General features: G+C 47.5%; 1 pseudogene; it reads right to left on the minus strand.

The window, feature by feature from the left end:
• Window positions 1-1531: 1531 nt before the first annotated feature.
• LOC125523474 (myricetin 3-O-rhamnoside 1,2-glucosyltransferase UGT709G2-like) lies at window positions 1532-19200 on the minus strand (annotated as a pseudogene).
• Window positions 19201-21815: the final 2615 nt, after the last annotated feature.

Consider the following 21815-nt stretch of genomic DNA (forward strand, 5'->3'; position numbering starts at 1 on the left):
AGGGAAAGAGAAGGGGGCGTGCGGCACGAGGGAGAGGGGAGGGGGCGGGCGGTGCGGAGAGTTTGGGTCGACGTGCGTTGGATACAAGGCTTGTCCGCCCCATGTCTACTAGGCGGACAGGTGACCCAAACGGACAGGAAACGGACAAAATCGGTGTCCGTTTGGGTCCTTGCGTTGGAGTTGCTCTAAATGCCTGATAACTTTTGACCTGATAAAAAAGTCGTCGAAACATATCGACATGAGATCTAATTTTGAATGTCTCGTCGCGACGAATCTTTTATGTGAAGATAATTTTTCAATCTGACCAATCGTTTAAGCTACAAAACACTTTGAATTTTGAGTTTTAGTGAAATCTTTTGCCGACATCATTAATTTTGTCCCTATATACTTGCATGCATACTTAAGATTAATTAAGGGCAATTAGTAGATCAACTTTTCATAAACTCAGGGAGTGAATCGTGGGGCTGGGAAAAGAAAGTATAATCATGTTTTGAATCGCAGGGTGGAACAGCTGATGGAGAATCCGTTCGGATATGTCGCTATCTAGCGATTAGTCGGATTTTAGCATGGTCCTGAACATAATGACATGATAAGTAATTAAAGCATACAATATGTTTAGTATGTTGATCTGATTTAGACCATCAGATGATAGGATTAGATGAACGTGATGAATTGGTTCTCGTCGTTTCGTGCTTTTAGAGGAGTGTGTATATATATAATATATATTTATCGATTGCTCGTTCAAGTTGTTTCAACATTGAAACTTAACACATTTTTTATAGAAATGATTAAAATATATTTAAAATGAATCTTATTTAAAAGCGTTGGTCACAGAAAACAAGAATACAAAAACAGAATTTAATTTAAATCTTTGTTAAAAAATATAATAATTTGAAAATAAAAAACGAACAACAGGGACACGAGTGCCCTGACACTTGTGTGTCAGAAATCCTGGCCGCTTGGTAACAGCTGCTCCATCCATAGTGTACGCCTACGAGCCCTACACCTTTTTTTCTTGAGGCAAATATGCACATATTATTCAATCGTCACAATTATAGGGACGAAGCTAAGCTCCCGACTAAGGATGTGTTTGGTTGAAGGTGTAGATATGGGTGGGTTGGGACCGTCCGGATTTTGTGAATGGGATGGTTCAATTTTAGTGTTTGGTTTGGATAGGTGGGATGAACCCATTTTCTGTTTGGTTTGAGGAATATAGTAGGTTTGGATGAGCCAACTGTTGTGTTTGGTTAATAAATAAACATGGGCAGTTGGGTTCTGGTAACCTTCTCATCTATATGGTAAGAATACCACCATATAGTGCAACAATCTGATGTATGCCAGTTGAGTTGCAAAATAATCACAAGATATATACAAATCTTCACATAAATTGCATTTGTGACAAATAACACATGTGCTACCCACATGCACATAATTCAACATTTCATGGCAATCCTTGGTAATTGCTTCACATATTAGTATTGGAAGCAAAATATGCCATAGTCATAGTTCAGGAGGCAATACATGCCATAGTCTAGAACCTAGTACATACAAACTGAATGTCATTGGCTCAATACAAAAGCCATAGTACAGAACGATACATAATAGAGTGGAGTTCAATGCCTCTGACTGGAACCAAAAGCACACAAGCCTGTTAGGCGTTTGCCACAATTAACTATATATATGTGACAAGCAAAAGAGGTCATACGGTCAACCTAAGTCTTGGCCTTCAGCATCCAAAGGTAGTGGAAACATACCTAGCAACCGAGATCAGCTTGTTGTCAAAGTCCAGCGAGTGGAAAGCACGTGCAATTCGAACATTCTCAACCAAATGCGCATAGTAGTGAGAAAGATGTGCCGGTTGGAAACCAGGAATGTCTTTGATGTTGTTCCAAAGTCCAGCAGGCAACTCATCATCGGACTTACCAGCTGCAACTATAGCATTAGCAATCTTATCACCAACAGTTGGGGTCGACAATGACGGTCGGCTAATAAGTTCATTCCGTAGCTCACCAATGGCATGAATGACCAAATGAAAATACCAACTAACCGTTTCACCAGACTTATCATAATTGGTGCCAACTAACCTATTTCTAAGGTTATGTCCAACGGTGTTCAAGAACATTGCTACTTGCTGCTCCACACACATATGTATAGTGTCATGAAGCAACTGACGAGTCCTCAGAAGTTTGCAAAACCGAAAGAAAGGAGCTCTCCCAAGTCTAATCATGTTAATATAGTTTGTATCATTCTTCCATATTTTATTGTGAAGATACTCAATTCTCATCCTATCCCTCTCCTCTATAGGCCCATAGGTCATACGTTCTCTCATCTGTCTCCTTTTCCTTTTTCTAGACTGAACAATCATCATCATCATTGAAGCTATCATATATGTTGCAGCACCAAAAACAAACAACTTCTGTTGTTTGTTCATCTACAACACAAGATGTAAAACACAAAGGTCCATCTATCATACATGCAAACATCTAGGGAATCACAAAAACACATTATCAGCATAGTGTTTTTCTGTCCTTACCTTTGGATCCGAGGTGGAACAGAGTGGTGGTGGTTCTGGTTGTCGATCTGAGTCAGATCCTGGTCACCGAAGGTCGTGGTAGTGGTGGCCGGAGGTCCTGGTCGCCTGGTCGGGGTCGCCCTCCAGAAGCCCAGCCGCCTCCCTCCTACTCCAACAAGCAGCAGGTCACCCCGCGCCCTCTTCCATGCCGCCGCGTGAGGTGAGAGCAGGAGGAAGAAGAGATGGGGCGGTCGGAGTGGAGAGACGAGAGAGGAGGGCGAGAGTGCGCCGCCGCCTAGGATTTCGAACTGGAAAGGGAAAGAGCGAGGGTTTCGGGAGGGTGAGCGATAGCGAGGGAGAGAACGGGAGGTGAGGCCGAGGCGTGCGTGCTTGTCACGTGCGGAAGCAGCGAGGGAGCGGGCCGCTTGGGCCGGCCGATTCTGTGGGGTGGATCGGTCCAACATCTTTGGTGGATATTCTCTTTTTTAGGGTGGATCCATTCATCTGTTTTATAACCAAACAACCTTTTTTTTGGTACCATCCCGACCTAACCTAGACGATTCTTGCAACCAAACACATCTTAAGTAAATTTACCGGTGCTGGGAGCTACAGGTGAAGTCCTGGCCAATGAAATGCTGCCAGCTAACTTTGTGTGGGCCAAGTATCCAATGTATTCCACTGCTTTCTCACTTTTCCAATTTTGTATTATTTCACCTTGGTCCCATGCACAGACAAGATAACCCTGACACACGCATCTTTTTCTCTGTGCATAGCACCAACGTGCATCTTATCTTTGTCTGTACTTATAAGAACCCATCACTATTAATTTCCTTTTGATAATTTAGATGGTTCATATCTTGGAAACCAAATATTATTTTTTAAAACTTTTTATATATTTACCAAAACACATTTGTATTTCAGAAACTCATTTCATCATATCAAACAACTTATTCCAACTCTTTCAAGTAATAGATTTGTATTTCAGAAACTCATTTCACTCGCTTGAAACAACTAATTTCAATTCTTTCAAAAAACACAATTCAATCAATACAAAAACTAATAAAAGGAGGGAGTTCTTTTTGGTCAATACATAATTTCACTTATTAGAATAGGTTTAAGTTCTATAAAAAACTAATGTATTCCAGTTATTTCATAACAAATTTCAATAAAACATGAGGTTAGGTCCTTCGATTTCATTTCTTCCAGGAAATAGATTTCAGTTTTACCAAAACACATAAGACTAATACAGAGAAAATGATTTCAATTGTTTCAAGAAATAATTTCATCATATCAAATAACTGATTTCAACTCTTTCAAGTAATAGAATTTTCCTTTTCAGAGACTAATTTCACTCGCTTGAAACAACTAATTCCAATTCTTTCAAAAACTGAACTCAACTCTTTCAGACCATATTTTGGTTACTTCAAAAACAAATTTCAGTTGTTCCAAAACACATATTTGACTTGTTTCAAAAGACTAATTTTACTCAATTGTCAAAACTGATTTGAACTCTTTTTAATAACATATTTCAATTCTATTTCAGCTATTTCACTAATTTCAGCGATCACAAAAAAATTAATTTCATATATTTGCACATTAATTTTGACAATTCCAGAAAGAAATTTAGTTTGATTTCAGAATATCAATTATATCCATTGATTTCACTGGATTTCAAAGCGCACAAGTCGTGTTTCACAATTGACATATTTCACAATCATGGCAAGCACGGCGGCCAGGCAGCAAGACGAAGGAGGACGGGGAACTCGCGCTGGCGCGTAGGTACTGCCGTCGGCAGAGTTGGACCCGACGACGGCCGGCGTTGGAGAAGATGCGCAGCCAACCGCCGGTTCTGGATCAAGAGGCGAAGCACTATTGGATCAAGCGAATCTGAAGAGCGAGGTCGTGGGTAGGTAGATATTTACTCGGACGTGGGGTCCATTGGCTGTATTTAGGACGGTATTGCTTTTGTATAGGAGATAAGGAGAAATATTAGCTGGCAGGCGCACGAATCGTGAAGCAGCTGCGGAGGGTGGATGTTTGACCGGTAGCTCCCGCCACCGGTAAAAAGGACTTTGCGGCTAAGGTGGTGTTTGGTTCTCTAGTCCTAGGACTTTTCCTAGTCCCAACTAAAAAGTCCCTAGTCCCTAAAAAGTCCCTTCCTGTTTGTTTCCAGAGACTAAAAAGTCCCTAGTCCCTTCCTAGAGATTATTAAATGACCATGTTGCCCCTAGTATATAGAAAAATAACAATCAAATAACACCATGGGGTGGCGGGCCAATGGGTGCATGGAGGGACATTGTTGAAAAAGTCCCAAAAAGACTCTCCTTGAGAGTCTTCTTCATTTAGTCCCAAAAATGCCTAGTTTAGTCCCTAAAAAGTCCCTTCCGTTTGGCAAAAAAGTCTCTAAGAAGGACTTTTTCTAGTCCCTACACAAAAAAGTCCCTGGAAACAAACACCCCTAAGCTCCCCAGGGACCCCCAGCCAGACATAACGGTCAGTCCCTAGCGCTAGTGCATGTTTTGCAAGACGGTTGGCCTCAACATTCGAAGTCCGAGACTCAACGACCTTATACTAAGTGATATTTCATGTAACACTACACCATAAGCAGGGGCACTCCCATGCTTGATGGCATCTACCATCACTTTGCAATCTGATGCTATCTTTATTCTTCGTAGGTACTGCTGGAATTTTGTCTATTTTAGGCCTAGTTCAATAGCAGTTTCAGAAATTCCTAATAAATCCTAGAGGCCCACGCAGCCCATTTGTGCAAGGCAAGAGGTGGAACAAAAATTTAGTCCCACATTGCTAGTTTAGAGGGAGTTGGACCTCTTTATAAGGGAGGTTCTTTCCCCACATGTATCAGCATGAGAACAAGAGGGACATCCACGCACGCTCCTCCTCCGCCGCCCGCCTCGTCACAACGCGCCGCGGGTTGCGGGAATGAGCCGAGCCGATGTCTAAATTTTTGCCACGCACGACGGGTATACGAAAGGTCACGTGGGAGTTGAAACGTTTTCTGTAGTGGACACTGAATTCGAACGGCGGGCCTCTTCGGCCGCTGCCTGTTCGCTTCGTCTCCCTTCGTTGCTTCACCTCCCGCCGCAGCCTCTTCGCGTCCTTCTCCTGTGCCTATATAAGAGAGGTCGCTCCTCTCCGGAGAGACACACCAGAAGATCCCCTTCCTCTCGCCACAAAGTTCCTGAGCACTGCGCTGCTGCTACGTTCTTCCCCATCCCGTCTTGCGGCATGCACCGCAGGTCGGGACAGTAGGCCTCCGAAACCGCACCTTTTGAGTCCTGTACGGGAGAAGGGTGATAAGGTTTTTGGGGAGCGCTCAGCGCGACTACTGGCTGCTTCATCACGGACGATCCGGTCGCCGACGACTACTTCCCCGACGACGACTTCTTCCCCGACGTCCACGACCTCCTCGATGACATGGCAGGCGAGGACACTGACCCCAAGTCCAGCGCTTCTGCTGCTGCTGTCCCGTACGTGTTCTTGTATTTCCTGTTAAAGGTTCTGCCGCAGTTCCTTGTTCTAGTCCTTGTCCTACACATGTTAGGTTCTACTTCATATATGCTACTTGCTATACTGTCTGCTTTAGATATGATAGGCTACGGTTCATATATGTAGAAGCTATTTACCTTCTCTCTGTCAGAACGCATGACTTGTTTTATCTCTTCTATATTAGTCATGCTTTATCTAGTATTTCTGTTAATAAAATCATTTGGTAAATTGCTCATATTTCAAACAATCCAAAAACCTTATTATAGGCAATTTACCCCAAGTGGTTTTGTTGTTTCCATGAGACCTCCTATGTTTGAGGGTATCCACTATAAGAGGTGGCGCGTGAGAGCAGTCTTATGGTTTCGAACCATGAGTTTCTATGACGCCACTCTCGGCAAACCTGAAGGAGAGCTTGATGCTCAACAGGCACAAGCTTTTCAGAAAATGGATACTCTGTTTAAGGCTGCTCTCTTGAGTGTTCTTGGTGAGAACATAGTTGATGCTTATGCGTCAATTGATAATGGAAAAGATATGTGGGATGCACTCGAGGCCAAGTTTGGGGTCTCGGATGCTGGCACTGAGCTGTACATCATGGAGCAATTCTATGATTACAGGATGACTGAAGAGCGCTCCGTGGTTGAGCAAACTCATGAGATACAGTCATTTGCTAGAGAACTTGAGCACTTCAATTGTATGCTACCGGACAAGTTTGTTGCCGGAGGTATCATCACTAAGCTTCCTCCTTCATGGAGGAACTTTGCTACCTTGCTGAAGCATAAGAGGCAGGAGTTTTCCGTACAGGATCTCATTGGCACTCTTGATGTGGAAGAAAAGGCGAGAGCAAAGGACACACGTGCTCGAGGTATTGAGGGAGGATCTAGTGCCAATGTGGTACAGAAGCAGAACTTCCAGCCCAACAAGTTCAAGAACAAGGGGAAGTTTGATGGAAAAGCAAAGTTTGATGGGAAGAACAAGGCTGTGCAACACACGAACTTCAAGAAGAAGAATGGCAAGAAGAAAGGTGCTTGTCATGTGTGTGGGGATCCCGATCATTGGGCTCCTAGTTGCCCTAATCGCTATGACAAGCGTCATCCTGGGAAAGGCGGCAAGACCGCTAATGTTGTCATTGGAGACACTGACATGAAGGATGCTGGGTATGGTATATTTCCCACTATTCTTTCAGTATGTCATTCTCCTGACTGGTTGATTGACACGGGTGCTAATGTGCATGTATGCGGTGATATTTCCATGTTTTCGTCTTATCAGACCGCAGGGACTTCAACCGTGTTGATGGGCAACGGTTCAAGTGCTTCTGTTCATGGTGTTGGCATGGTCGATCTGAAGTTTACTTCGGGGAAGATCGTGCGGCTGAAGAACGTGCATTATGTCCCCTCCGTCAATAAAAATCTTGTTAGCGGATCTTTTCTGTGTAGAGATGGCTACAAGCTTGTCTTTGAGTCGAATAAATTTGTAATATCCAAGTATGGAACCTTTGTTGGTAAAGGCTATGAGTCAGGAGGTTTGTTTCGTTTATCCTTATCAGACGTTTGCAATAAAGTTGTTAATCATATTTGCAACAATAGTGAATCCAATGTGTGGCATTCACGTCTTTGTCATGTTAACTTTGGTTGCATCTCGCGACTAGCGAAGTTGAACTTAATCCCTAGTTTCACCACCGTCAAGGGATCTAAGTGTCAAGTGTGTGTGCAAGCTAAGCAACCTTGTAAGTCTCACACGACTGCGGAAATAAGAAATGTTGCACCACTAGAGCTCATACATTCAGATCTATGTGAAATGAATGGTGTGTTGACAAAAGGTGGAAAGAAATATTTCATGATGTTAATTGATGACTCCACTAGATACTGCCGTGTGTATCTTCTGAAATCTAAGGATGAGGCTTTGAACTTTTTCAAGATCTACAAAGCTGAAGTGGAAAACCAACTTGATCGAAAAATCAAGAGGCTTAGGTCCGACCATGGTGGAGAGTATTTTTCCAATGAGTTTGATGCTTTTTGTGCGGAACATGGTATAATCCATGAGAGGACTCCTCCCTACTCACCTCAGTCAAATGGGGTGGCCGAAAGAAAGAACCATACTCTAACTGATTTGGTTAACGTCATGTTAGATACATCGGGTCTCTCCAAGGCATGGTGGGGGGAGGCAATATTGACAGCATGTCATGTCCTGAACCGAGTCCCCACAAAGAACAAAGAGATAACTCCATTCAAGGAATGGGAGAAGAAAAGGTTAAAACTCTCTTATCTGCGAACATGGGGTTGTTTGGCGAAAGTCAATGCTCCAATTTCAAAGAAGTGGAAGCTTGGACCAAAGACTGTAGATTGTGTTTTCCTGGGATATGCTTTTCATAGCATTGGCTATAGATTCTTGGTTGTAAAATCTGAGGTACCTGACATGCATGTCGGTACGATCATGGAGTCGAATGATGCGACTTTCTTTGAAGATATCTTTCCCATGAAGGATATGGCTACCTCATCTAATCAGGAGATGCCTAGTTCATCCAATCAGGAACCAGTTACAATTACCGAACCCACAATTTCGATGGAACACTTTGAAAGTCCTGTGGAGGAGAACAATGAAGTTCCTATTAGGAGCAAGAGACAGAGGACTGCAAAGTCCTTTGGTGATGATTTTCTTGTATACCTCATAGATGACACTCCCAGTCTATTTCAAAGGCCTATGCATCTGAAGATGCTGACTACTGGAAAGAAGCGGTCCGTAGCGAGATGGATTCCATCTTGGCAAATGAAACTTGGGAGATAACTGATCGTCCTTATGGGTGCAAACCTATAGGATGCAAATGGGTATTCAAGAAGAAGCTTAGGCCTGATGGTACTATTGAAAAGTACAAGGCTCGACTCGTGGCTAAGGGTTATACCCAAAAGGAAGGTGAAGACTTCTTTGATACTTACTCACCTGTGGCTCGACTGACCACTATTCGAGTTCTACTTTCACTAGCTACCTCGCATGGTCTTCTCGTTCATCAAATGGATGTTAAGACTGCTTTCCTAAATGGAGAGTTGGACGAGGAAATTTATATGGAACAACCAGATGGGTTTGTACTAGATGGTCAGGAAGGGAAAGTGTGCAAGTTGCTGAAGTCTTTGTACAGACTTAAGCAAGCACCCAAACAGTGGCATGAGAAGTTTGAAAGAACTTTAACAGCTGCAGGCTTTGTTGTGAACGAAGCTGACAAATGTGTGTACTATCGCCATGGTGGGGGCGAGGGAGTTATCCTGTGCTTGTATGTTGATGACATACTGATTTTCAGAACCAATCTAAATGTTATTAAGGAGGTCAAGGATTTCCTATCTCGTTGTTTTGAGATGAAGGATTTAGGAGTGGCTGATGTCATTCTGAACATCAAGTTGTTGAGAGACGATGATGGTGGGATTACATTGCTTCAATCTCACTATGTGGAAAAGATCTTGAGTTGCTTTGGCTATAGTGACTGCAAGCCCTTTCCAACACCATATGATGCTAGTGTGTTGCTTCGAAAGAATCGAAGAATTGCTAAAGACCAATTGAAGTATTCTCATATTATTGGCTCGCTTATGTACTTAGCCAGTGCTACAAGACCTGACATCTCTTTTGCTGTTAGCAAACTGAGTCGGTTTGTTTCAAAACCAGGAGATGTGCATTGGAAAGCTCTAGAGAGAGTTTTGCGTTATTTGAAAGGCACTGCAAATTATGAAATTCACTACACCGGGCATCCAAAGGTGCTTGAAGGGTATAGTGACTCAAACTGGATCTCAGATGCTGATGAGATAAAGGCCACGAGCGGTTATATATTCACTCATGAAGGTGGCGCTGTTTCTTGGAAGTCTTGCAAGCAGACCATCTTAACGAGGTCAACAATGAAAGCAGAACTCACAGCACTAGATACAGCTACGGTTGAAGCAGATTGGCTTCGCCGGCTCTTGAATGACTTGTCGGTTGTTGAGAAACCTGTACCGGGTGTCCTTATGAACTGCGACAATCAAACTGTGATCACGAAAGTGAGCAGCTCAAAGGATAACATGAAGTCATCAAGACACGTTCAGAGAAGGTTAAAATCTGTCAGGAAAATGAAAAACTCCGGAGTTATTGCATTGGATTATATTCAAACGTCTAAAAATCTGGCAGGTCCTTTTACTAAGGGTCTATCACGTAATGTGATAGATAATGCATCGAGGGAGATGGGTATGAGACCCACAATATGAGTTGTTCACAGTGGTAACCTATTCTTTGTGATCGGAGATCCCGTGAATTAGATGTGGAAGACAAGCTGTTGGTCAACTGAGAGGAGAGTATCCTTACTATTCACAATACCACTCCATGAAGATGCAATACTCTCCTTATCTGCATGGCAGGTTGATGTATATCTTAATGTGTTCTAAGTGGCTTATTTAAGCAGAGATGTTATCCTGCAGAACATCTTTTGAAGAACACACCTATATGAGTCTGATTGTCAAACGTCGCAATCTATGAGAGTAGGGTTCTCTCTAGTAAACTCATGAAAGGTCACGGAGTATGACACATAAGCTCCATCCGTGGGGAAGACCCACGGTAGCCACATATCGGTCAAGGCTTTATGTGAAGCTAGATTCGCAGAAAACTTGCAGTTCAAGGCCCAGTCCACTGTTCAAGTTGCTTACTAGTGTAGCATAGAGTTCTAGGTGGAAGTTCAACTTAACAGTCTCCACTGCAGTACCGGTATATAAAACAGTGTTTTGGAACCAAAGGCAAATTTTTGTGTGCCTCTGGGATCTGGTGGGGAATTGCTGAAATTTTGTCTATTTTGGGCCTAGCCCAATAGCAGTTTCAGAAATTCCTAATAAATCCTAGAGGCCCATGCAGCCCATTTGTGCAAGGCAAGAGGTGGAACAAAAGTTTAGTCCCACATTGCTAGTTTAGAGGGAGTTGGACCTCTTTATAAGGGAGGTTCTTTCCCCACATGTATGAGCATGAGAACAAGAGGGACATCCACGCGCGCTCCTCCTCTGCCGCCCGCCTCGCCACACCATGCCTCGCCTCGCCTCGCCACGACGCGCCGCGGGTTGCGGGAATGAGGCGAGCCGATGTCTAAAATTTTGCCACGCACGACGGGTATACGAAAGGTCACGTGGGAGTTGAAACGTTTTCTGTAGTGGACACTGAATTCGAATGGCACGCCTCTTCGGCCGCTGCCTGTTCGCTTCGTCTCCCTTCGTTGCTTCACCTCCCGCCGCAGCCTCTTCGCGTCCTTCTCCTGTGCCTATATAAGAGAGGTCGCTCCTCTCCAGAGAGACACACCAGAAGATCCCCTTCCTCTCGCCACAAAGTTCCTGAGCACTGCGCTGCTGCTACGTTCTTCCCCATCCCGTCTTGCGGCGTGCACCGCAGGTCGAGACAGTAGGCCTCCGAAACCGCACCTTTTGAGTCCTGTACGGGAGAAGGGTGATAAGGCTCCCGCCGCAGCCTCTTCGCGTCCTTCTCCTGTGCCTATATAAGAGAGGTCGCTCCTCTCCAGAGAGACACACCAGAAAATCCCCTTCCTCTCGCCACAAAGTTCCTGAGCACTGCGCTGCTGCTACGTTCTTCCCCATCCCATCTTGCGGCGTGCACCGCAGGTCGGGACAGTAGGCCTCCGAAACCGCACCTTTTGAGTCCTGTACGGGAGAAGGGTGATAAGGTTTTTGGGGAGCGCTCAGCGCGACTACTGGCTGCTTCATCACGGACGATCCGGTCGCCGACGACTACTTCCCCGACGACAACTTCTTCCCCGACGTCCACGACCTCCTCAACGACATGGCAGGCGAGGACACCGACCCCAAGTCCAGCGCTTCTGCTGCTGCTGTCCCGTACGTGTTCTTGTCTTTCCTGTTAAAGGTTCTGCCACAGTTCCTTGTTCTAGTCCTTGTCCTACACATGTTAGGTTCTACTTCATATATGCTACTTGCTATACTGTCTGCTTTAGATATGATAGGCTACGGTTCATATATGCAGAAGCTATTTACCTTCTCTCTGTCAGAACGCATGACTTGTTTTATCTCTTCTATATTAATCATGCTTTATCTAGTATTTCTGTTAATAAAATCATTTGGTAAATTGCTCATATTTCCAACAGGTACATTTGCCAGCGCAAGAGTCTCCCGGACTACCAATGCTTCCAGCGTCCCTGGGTCCCCAATGTTTGTGTGTACTCCCTCTCTCTTAGTTTACAGGGCGTGCGCGTACCCTTAGGTCATCAATTTGACTAACCTAATACAAGTCATATATTACAAAAAATATATCAATATAAACTTCAGATGTTCTATTTTCAAAAGATATAATTTTTGTGTTATATAGTTTATATTAGTATGATAAAATTGATAACCTAGGTATACGCATAAGACTTGTATAAACTGTGACGGAGGGAGTACTACAACTGAAGCTCCCTGAAAAGTCCCTTGGTGGTATCGGCATAGTGCAGCCACTGCACTCTCCGGCCCTCGTCCCGAGCCCTACACCTATACACACCTAGAGGCAGGCTTCACACAGTGCTTCAGCTCCCCGATGAAGCGGACGAGCCATTCGAAATCAGAGGACGACGACCCCGTCTCCGCGACATTGAGCCTCAACTATTGCGCCATGGCTTGGGCCACCCCCTAGATCTCGTCGGACACCATGACCTCCCTGACTGTCCTCTCCACGGCACCTTTGTCGCAGATGTCCTTCATGTCCAGCCCTGTCCTCCACACGGCATCCACGAAGCGGCTGTTGGTCTGCTGGTCGAGGAAGAAGGGCCAGCACACCATCGGCAAGCCCTCGACGGCGCACTCCAGCGTCGAGTTCCATCCTGCGTGTGTCAGGAAGCAGCCAACCGCCCGGTGCCTCAACACGTCGCGCTGAGGAGCCCACTCGACGATGCTGTAGTTGCAGATGGCTGCCGATCGCACGAGAGAGAGAATTTCACGAGAGAGAAGATCAAGTCTGACAGAGGTATTTTGTGCTGCGCACTGAACTGCAGCTTTTCTCTGCTTTTCTGTTATTTGTAGCAAGCTCAAACGGCTGCCAAGGAAAACGCCCACGTCTCCAGCTGGCCTACTGGTCGTGCCATCCCACGATGCCAAGCTGAGATCGAGCAACTACTTTGCCCGCACAGACCGCTACGATCATGCCATCCCATGACTCGGTGAGGCGAGCATTTCTAGCTAACAAACTAACTGAAACTACTGACAGAAAACGCCTAACTGAATCTACTGAACCGTGCGTGTACAGGTGCACGCTCCCGGTCCCTTTTATTCAGAGAAACAACAAGTTCAGTGTTGAGTCTTGCAACAGATTAGCTATCAATTCACCCCCTAAATCTGTTGCACCTGGTTGATTCCGAGCTTGAGCCGTAGTTCAGCGAATCGAGTTCTTCCCAAGGACTTTGTAAGTATGTCAGCTAGCTGATCGCCAGTCCGAACATGCTCAATGTCAACTCTTCCCAGCTCAACGCACTCGCGAATGTAATGGTACCTGAGGTGATGTGTTTGCTCCGTTCATGGTGAACCGGGTTCTTGCTCAACTCGATCGCAGACTTGTTATCCACTCTCAGTTTCACCTTCTGAACATCACCCCCGAACATCTCAGCAAGCAACCTACTGAGCCACACTGCCTGAGTTGCTGCTGTAGCTGCTACAATGTATTCAGCTTCACAGGACGACATCGCCACAATCTTCTGCTTTTGGGATGACCACGTAATCACACTGGCTCCAAGGAAGAAAACCAGCCCAGTCGTGCTCTTGCGATCAACAGGATCCCCCGCATGATCACTGTCACTGAAACCGACTAGTGTGTCACCCCTCCCTGCTCTGAATGTACAGTCGTGGCTCAAAGTTCCCTTCACATAGCGCATAATTTGTTTCACTGCAGTCCAGTGTTCCTTCCCTGGTGCCTCCATGAATCTGCTCACAACACCCACTGCATAGGCGATGTCTGGCCACGTGTTAACCAGATACCTGAGACTGCCAATGACACTGCGATACTTGGTAGCATCAACAACTTCACCATTGTTCTTCGTCAGTTTCAGACGGTTCTCCATCGGTGTCCAGCTAGGGTTGCACTGTCCCATGCCTGCATCCTCAAGTATCTTGGTTGCATAACTTGCCTGACAGACTTTTATCTCTCCATAATCTTGCTTTACTTCGATTCCCAGGTAGTAACTGAGCAAACCGAGATCACTCATCTGGAAAAGATCCTGCATCTGTCTCTTAAACTGTCCGATAGCAGAGTCTGATGTTCCAGTGATAATTAGATCATCAACATAGACTCCAACCAGAAGAAACTCTTTGTCATCACCTCGTAGGTACAATGCATGATCCAACTGACATCGCTCGAACCCAAGTGACACCAGTGTGGAGTCTAACTTGGTGTTCCAAGCACGCGGCGCCTGCCGGAGCCCGTATAGGGCCTTCTTCAGTTTGAGAACCTTTTGTTCACTGTTACTGCTGACAAAACCTGTTGGCTGATGCACATATACCTCCTCTGCCAAGTCGTCGTTGAGGAATGCTGATCGGACGTCCATGTGGTGCACTTTCCACTGCCGGTGTGCGGCCACGGCAAGCAGTACGCGCACTGTCTCCAGCCGCGCGACGGGAGCAAAGACCTCGTCGAAATCAATGCCTTGCCTCTGAGCATAGCCTTTCACCACTAGCCGTGCTTTGTTCTTCACAATATTGCCAGCAGGGTCTCTTTTCACCTTAAACACCCACTTCAAACCAATTGCACGATGACCAGCCGGGAGCGTGGCGAGCTCCCAAGTGTTGTTGGCGCGGATTGACTCCATCTCCGCTTCCATGGCGCCACGCCATGCCGGCTCGCTCAGTGCAACATCGACGGACGCGGGCTCCTCCGCAGCTGAGAGACACAACCCGCTGTACTCAAGGGTGCGTGCCGGAGCGTGATCGATCAGGTGCTCGACGGTCTTGTATCGGAGCGGCACCCCCTCCGAGTCGAAGGTCTCGCCGTCCGGTGCAGACACCCACCCATCGTCGTCAATGGTGAGCGGCGTGAGTGATGGAGAGGCGACGGGGCCAGCCGGCGAGAGCGTGTTAGCCGCCCCGGTCGGCGTGTGCGGCGACTGCACCGGCCCAACAGGTGAGCACGGCTCCGTTGTTGTTGCTGGAGAGCGTGGCGATGCAGCTGTGTCAGTGGACACCGTGTAGGTTGTCATCACGGGCGCCCCCGCACTGGAGTACACGACCGTGAACTCCCTGGTGTGAGCGGGCTCGGAGTCGCCGCCGCCCTTGCGCTAGTCCCAGCGCCGATCCTCCTCAAAGCGCACATCGCGCGTGATGTACAGGCGTTTGCCGATCGGGTCGTACACCCGATAGCCCTTGGTGCTCAGCTCGTACCCCAGGAAGACGCCCGGGCGCGACCTATCCGCCAGCTTGGTCACGCCGGGTCCGACGAGCTTGACATGCGCGACACAGCCGAAGGTGCGGAAGTAATCCACCGCCGGCTTCTTCTTCTTGCGCCGCGCCTCGTATGGAGTGATGCCTTGCAAACTTCTCGTCGGTGACCTGTTCAGTATGTGGACAGCAGTGCGCACGGCCTCACCCCAGAACGTGCACGGCACGTCCATGGCCTTCATGAGGCTGCGTGCCATCTCCACCACGGACTGGTTCCGTCGTTCGACGACTCCGTTCTGCTGGGGAGAGTACGGCGTCGTTGTGTTCCTCTGAATCCCCAGCTCTTCGCAGTAGGTGGCGAATTCAGTTGAAGTGAACTCGCCGCCTCTGTCAGTCCGGAGCGCCCGGAGCTTGACACGGCCTTCCATCTCTGCGTGTGCTTTGATCTTCTTGAAGTACCGAAAAGCCTCGTCCTTGCTCTTCAGTACCTCAAGCCACATATACCTACTGTAATCATCCACAATCAACAGAAAGTACTTGTTACCACTAGTCGTCGCCGGAGTAATGGGGCCGCACAGGTCGCCGTGGACGAGATCGATCGCGTGCTCGGCGCGATACGCCGACGCGCGCGGGAAGGGCGTACGATGCATCTTCCCAATGGTGCAGCCCTCGCAGAACTGATTGACGTGCGCGATCGCCGGCATCCCGCGTACCATGCTCTTCGCTCTGAGATCGTGCAGCGCACGGAAGTGCAAGTGACCGAACCTGGCGTGCCATCTCCAGGCCTCGTCCTGGGCTCTGGCGAGCAGGCACACGGGAGCGGCCAAGTTCAGAGCCACGGCGTAAAGCCGGTTGCTCGTCCGCCGCACCCGTGCGAGCAACAGCCTCTGCCTGTCGTACAGACAGAGCTCGCCGTCCTCGATCACGGACTTGCACCCGTTCTCATCAAGATGCCCGAGGCTGACAATGCTCGTGCATAGCTGCGGGATGAAGTACACGTCCGCGAGTGCGCGATGCTCGCCATTGCGGCATGAGAACAACACGACCCCGCGCCCACAAATCTGCACGACAGAGCCGTCACCAAAATGCACCGTACCTCGTACTGTCTCATCGAGCTCCGAGAGCATGTCGCGGCGCCCTGTCATGTGGTTGTTGGCGCCGGTGTCCAGATACCAGCGGTCGTCATCCGTGGCCACCGGCACGACCCGCGCCTCGTTGAGGAAGATCTCCGGGGCCGGGCAGCGCGCGTCGGTGTCCGTGACCTCGCTGCTCACCACCGCGCAAGTGGCCAGGAGCAACCCTGGCTGCTCGACGTCGACCTGGGCGACGTTGGCCTGCTGGTCCCGCTGCTCGCGCTGGTCCCTTGCCTTCTTCCGGCACTCTTTCGCCCAGTGCCCTGGGATGTTGCAGTATCGGTAGTCGCCCTTGCGCTTGGGCGTCGCCGGACCGCCGTTGCCACGGCCACCACCTTGGCCACGGCTACCGCCGCCTTGGGAGTTCTTCGGCTTGCCGTTGCCGCGCCCGCGTCGATCTCCGGACCCCGACGACCGGCCGGCTTGATCCAACAGCTTCTCGCGCGCGCGCCACTCATCAGCAGTGAAGAGCAGTTGCGCGCCGGGCGCCGGTGTTTCCTCGCGGTCACGCTCCTCGACCACAAGGAGTCGGCCACAGAGCTCCTCGAGGGAGAGCTGTTTGGTGTCCACGAGGGACTCAATCACCACCGCCATCTCGCGGTAGGGCCGCGGCACCGTCCGGAGGACCTTGAGAACAGCCATGTGCTCGTCCACCGGGTCGCCGAGCGCCTCCAGCTCGTCGATGATCGTCCTAAGCCGCATCACATACGACTCGATCCCTTCGCCGTCCTTGTACCGGAGCGCCTCGTACTCCGAACGGTGAGTCTGCGCCTTGGCTTCACGCACGCGCTCGACCCCGACGCGTATGGTCTTCAGGGTGTCCCATGCCTGCTTGGCCGTGGCCTTGGCGCCCAGAATACGCATGAGCTCCGGCGGCACCCCCTTCAGGAGGGCGATCATGGCGCGCCGGTCGTCGCGATCCGTACCTTGGCCAGTTTCCACCACCCTCCACAGCTCATCAGCCTGCAGCTGCAGCTTGGTGATCATGGCCCAGTCGGAGTAGTTCGTGCGCGTGAGCATCATCGGGGGAGCACCGCCGCCGCCACCGTGCACGACGCGCTCGATCACACGCACCCCCGACCCCTCCTCTGTGGAGAGACGCGCCAGGGCTTTCTCCAGCGCCGCCGCATCGGCAGCGCCCTTTTCCTCCTCCTGCTGTTTCTTCGACTTCTCGTCGTCGCTGCCTGCCATCACTCCGGCGGATCAGACACCGTCGGCGCCCAGGATGGATCAAACACCACCGAGGCTCTGATGCCACTTGTAGTTGCAGATGGCTGCCGATCGCACGAGAGAGAGAATTTCGCGAGAGAGAAGATCAAGTCTGACAGAGGTATTTTGTGCTGCGCACTGAACTGCAGCTTTTCTCTGCTTTTCTGTTATTTGTAGCAAGCTCAAACGGCTGCCGAGATACAAGGAAAACGCCCACGTCTCCGGCTGGCCTACTGGTCGTGCCATCCCACGACGCCAAGCTGAGATCGAGCAACTACTTTGCCCGCACAGACCGCTACGATCATGCCATCCCATGACCCGGTGAGACGAGCATTTCTAGCTAACAAACTAACTGAAACTACTGACAGAAAACGCCTAACTGAATCTACTGAACCATGCGTGTACAGGTGCACGCTCCCGATCCCTTTTATTCAGAGAAACAACAAGTTCAGTGTTGAGTCTTGCAACAGATTAGCTATCAGATGCGCCCCCTGCCGCCTCCCACTGCCTCGACGGTTTCTCCGAGGAGCGCGGAGCTAGCCATTTGGACCATGTCCGGCCGGAGCACCCAGCGGAAGGCGTACCTGGTGGCTGCCAGGCCTGCGAGGAATTCAGTGAACTGCTCATGCGTGATCACGGCGAGGCTCCCCAGGCTCACGTACACGACGGACCGGTCGTCGTGGCCGTCCAGCCACGCCATGCACCCGTCGTCCTCCCGCCACAGGCTCGCGCTTGCGGCGAACTTCGACCTCACGTGAAGTGGGCCTACCGCGAAGACGTCGCTTGTGCACGACGCGATGTGGGCGAGCGCTGACCGCTCCATGGACGCTGCGGTGTTGACTATGAGCGCATGTGCCTTGCTGGAACGAACGGTGACCTCGGCGAGCTTGAGCACCAAGGGGTCTTCGCCGCCTTTTTCAGCGCAGGAGAGTCCTCGAGGAAGATCTCGTCGCCGGAGGAAGCCCTCCATCCCCGGAACGCCACGCACCAGGTCGTCTGCAGGGAAGGCGGTCTCGACGAGCTCGACGAGCTTGGGCATAGACAGGATCGCCAGGTAGCTGGACGCGCTGTGCGTGACGAAGGCGAGCGATGGGATGCCGAGCTCGTCAGCGATGTCGAAGGCGAACGGAATGGTGCTACCGGCGAGAACGCATGTCACCGGCGCATCGGCGGCAGAGAGCAGGGCCCGGTACGCCCGGTGGGCCCGGCGCATCGTCGGGTTGGCCGTCGGGGATGGACAGCAAGCGGAGGCCCGGTGGAGGCGCCTGAGCAAGACGACGGAGGTTCCACTCAGTGTGGAGGAAGGTGACTTGGACGCCGGCATCGACGAGGGCGGTGGCGAAATGGAGCATGTGCCCCTGCCGCGGCCAAGGGAACAAGAGAACGTGCACCGCGGCGTCATCCATCACCGCGGCAAATCGGCAGGTCGTCCAACTCGCAGATTTAGTGCAAGCTCGGGCCGGCGTTTGCTACAAGCGTGATGGAGTAAATGGCACCCGCGGTTCGAGAACTTGCGCTGCGGGTGCACTTAAGTCACGCTACTTGCAAACCGAAAAAATCCGTCATTAAACTTGCATTACGGGTGCAGATAGATCATACAGGTCATCTGAACCGGCCAGCTGCCTGGTTTTCTCTCTCTAACAGTCAAGCGCGATAAATTTGTTCACGACTTTAAACATATATGTGATTCGTGACTTTAAAAAAATGTTCGTGAACGATAAATTTGACAACTATTTGTTCACGACTTTAAAAAATGTTAGCGAAAGTTTTTAAAAAAATTTGTGATCCGCGACTTTAAAAAAATGTTCGCGAACGATAAATTAAAAATATTTATTAAATTTTTTTTGTGATTCATGACTTTAAAAAAATGTCCAGGAATGAAAATTTTGAAAATATTTTTGAATGATAAATTAAAAAAATTTCGTGAATGATTAATTTGAAATTTGTTTGTTCACGACTTTTAAAAAAATGGTCGAGAACGATAAATTTGAAAAATATTTTTGATTCGCGAACATTTATTTAGAGTTGTGAACATTAAAAGAATTCTGATTCACGACTTTAAAAAAAGTTCGCGAACGGTAAATTAAAAAATATTTATTAAAAATATTTGTGATTCGTGACTTTAAAAAATGGTCCACGAACAAAAAATTTGAAAATGCTTGCGAATGATAAATTTGAAAATCTTCATGAATGATTAATTGGAAAACTATTTGTTCACGACTTTAAAAAAATCGAGAACGGTAAATTTGAAAAATATTTGTGATTCACGAACATTTTTTTAAGTTGTGATCATTTAAAAAAATATTTGTGATTCACGACTTTAAAAAAAAGTTTGTGAACGATAAATTAAAAAATATTTATTAAAAATATTTGTGTTCGTGACTTTTAATAAATGTTCACGAAGAAAAATTTTGAAAATAGTTATGAATAATAAATTTGAAAATGTTAATGAAAGATTAATTTGAAAACTATTTGTTCACGACTATAAAAAATGTTCGCGAATGATAAATTTGAAAAATATTTGTGATTCACAAACATTGTTTTTAAGTTGTGAACATTTTAAAAAAATATTAATGATTCGCAACTTTAAAAAAATTAGAAAATATTTATTTAAATTTTTTGTGATTCGTGACTTTAAAAAAAAAGTCCAGGAATGAAAAATGTGAAACGTGACCTATCTGCACCCGCAACGCAAGTTCTATGACGGATTTTTCTCGAAAATAGGGCAGCTGGCCGGTTCAGATGGCATATGTGACCTATCTGCATCCGCAATGCAAGTTCAATGACGGGTTTTTTCCGGTTTGGAAGTACCATGACTTAAATGCACCCGCAGCGCAAGTTCTGGGACCACCAGTGCCATTTACTCAGCGTGATGGGGGGGGGGGGCAAATTAGAGCCCTGTAAAACTCATATAAAGGTCTGTATGTTTACCATTTTTGTAAACCATTTGCTCGAAGAGCCCTCCAAATCAATCTACAGTAGCATCTCTGCACATGTCGTTGTGGGATAGAACTTGAGTTGGTACAACCCGTGACTCATGCCAAAGAACGAAGCTACGATGCTCCTTCTACTTTTGAATATCTGCTCAATCAATCAGGTTGGCTACGTCATTGATGACAATTTGGCCTCAATTCCACATGTGCTGACTGCTGAAGAACCACATCGTTAAATAAGAAAGCAGTAATGCTACATCGACGGGCTCTTTACAGGGCTTTACGGACAGGTGTGGAGCTGTCAACTAATCATTGGATTAAGGTGAGGAAGGAGCCCCACCCACCTGAAAATCAGGGGGAGGGGGGCGAATTAGAGTGAAGGTCCCTGTAAAACTCATGTAAGGGTCTGTATGTTTAGCATTTTTGATAAGAAAAATATGTTTCAGGATCCCCAGGTGTGAACATAGACGGTGAGTACTGAAGGACCCGGTTGTCATTTCATTTTCTTCGAAGATCAGAATGCATACTTTGGCCCCCGCAAAAAAAGAATGCATACTTTGACGTATCCTTTCAGTATTTCTCATGGAGAAAGTCCACTTTCGTCCATTTAACTTCTACAAATTTCTACCTTTCTTCATTAAAATTTTATTTGATCTAATCTTGCATTATTCATCTGCCAAAAAAGTATATTTAGAGTCCTCAATCCTGTTTTAGGACGTAAACTGGCCAGTTTAGGACTTCCACTTCTCGTATGTTTTATTCCCTCCGTTCTAAATTATAAGATATTCTATTTTTCCCGGAACTGGATGTATGTAAGCGTGCTTTAATGTGTGTGTTCAATCATTTTAGTTTGTATATAGTCTATTTGGAATACCCATATTTTTTAAATAACACTCCTTCCATTTCACAATGTAGTGCACACACGCTTTTTAAGATTTAACTTTGACCATAAATTTAACCAATGAAATGTGAGTTATGTGTCATAAAAATGATACCATTGTATTCGTATTCGACGGAAGTTTTCAATGGTATAATTTTTCAGTGACTTGATTGATGTATTATTCGTCTAATTTATAATCAAATTTAAATCTCGAAAAGCATGTCTGCACAAAATTATGGAATGGATGGAGTATTATTAAATTTCATTGCCAAATATCTGAAGAGT

Source organism: Triticum urartu, chromosome 7A, assembly GCF_056163025.1.
Source record: "Triticum urartu cultivar PI428250 chromosome 7A, HENAU_Tu73, whole genome shotgun sequence".
Classification (NCBI taxonomy): domain Eukaryota; kingdom Viridiplantae; phylum Streptophyta; class Magnoliopsida; order Poales; family Poaceae; genus Triticum; species Triticum urartu.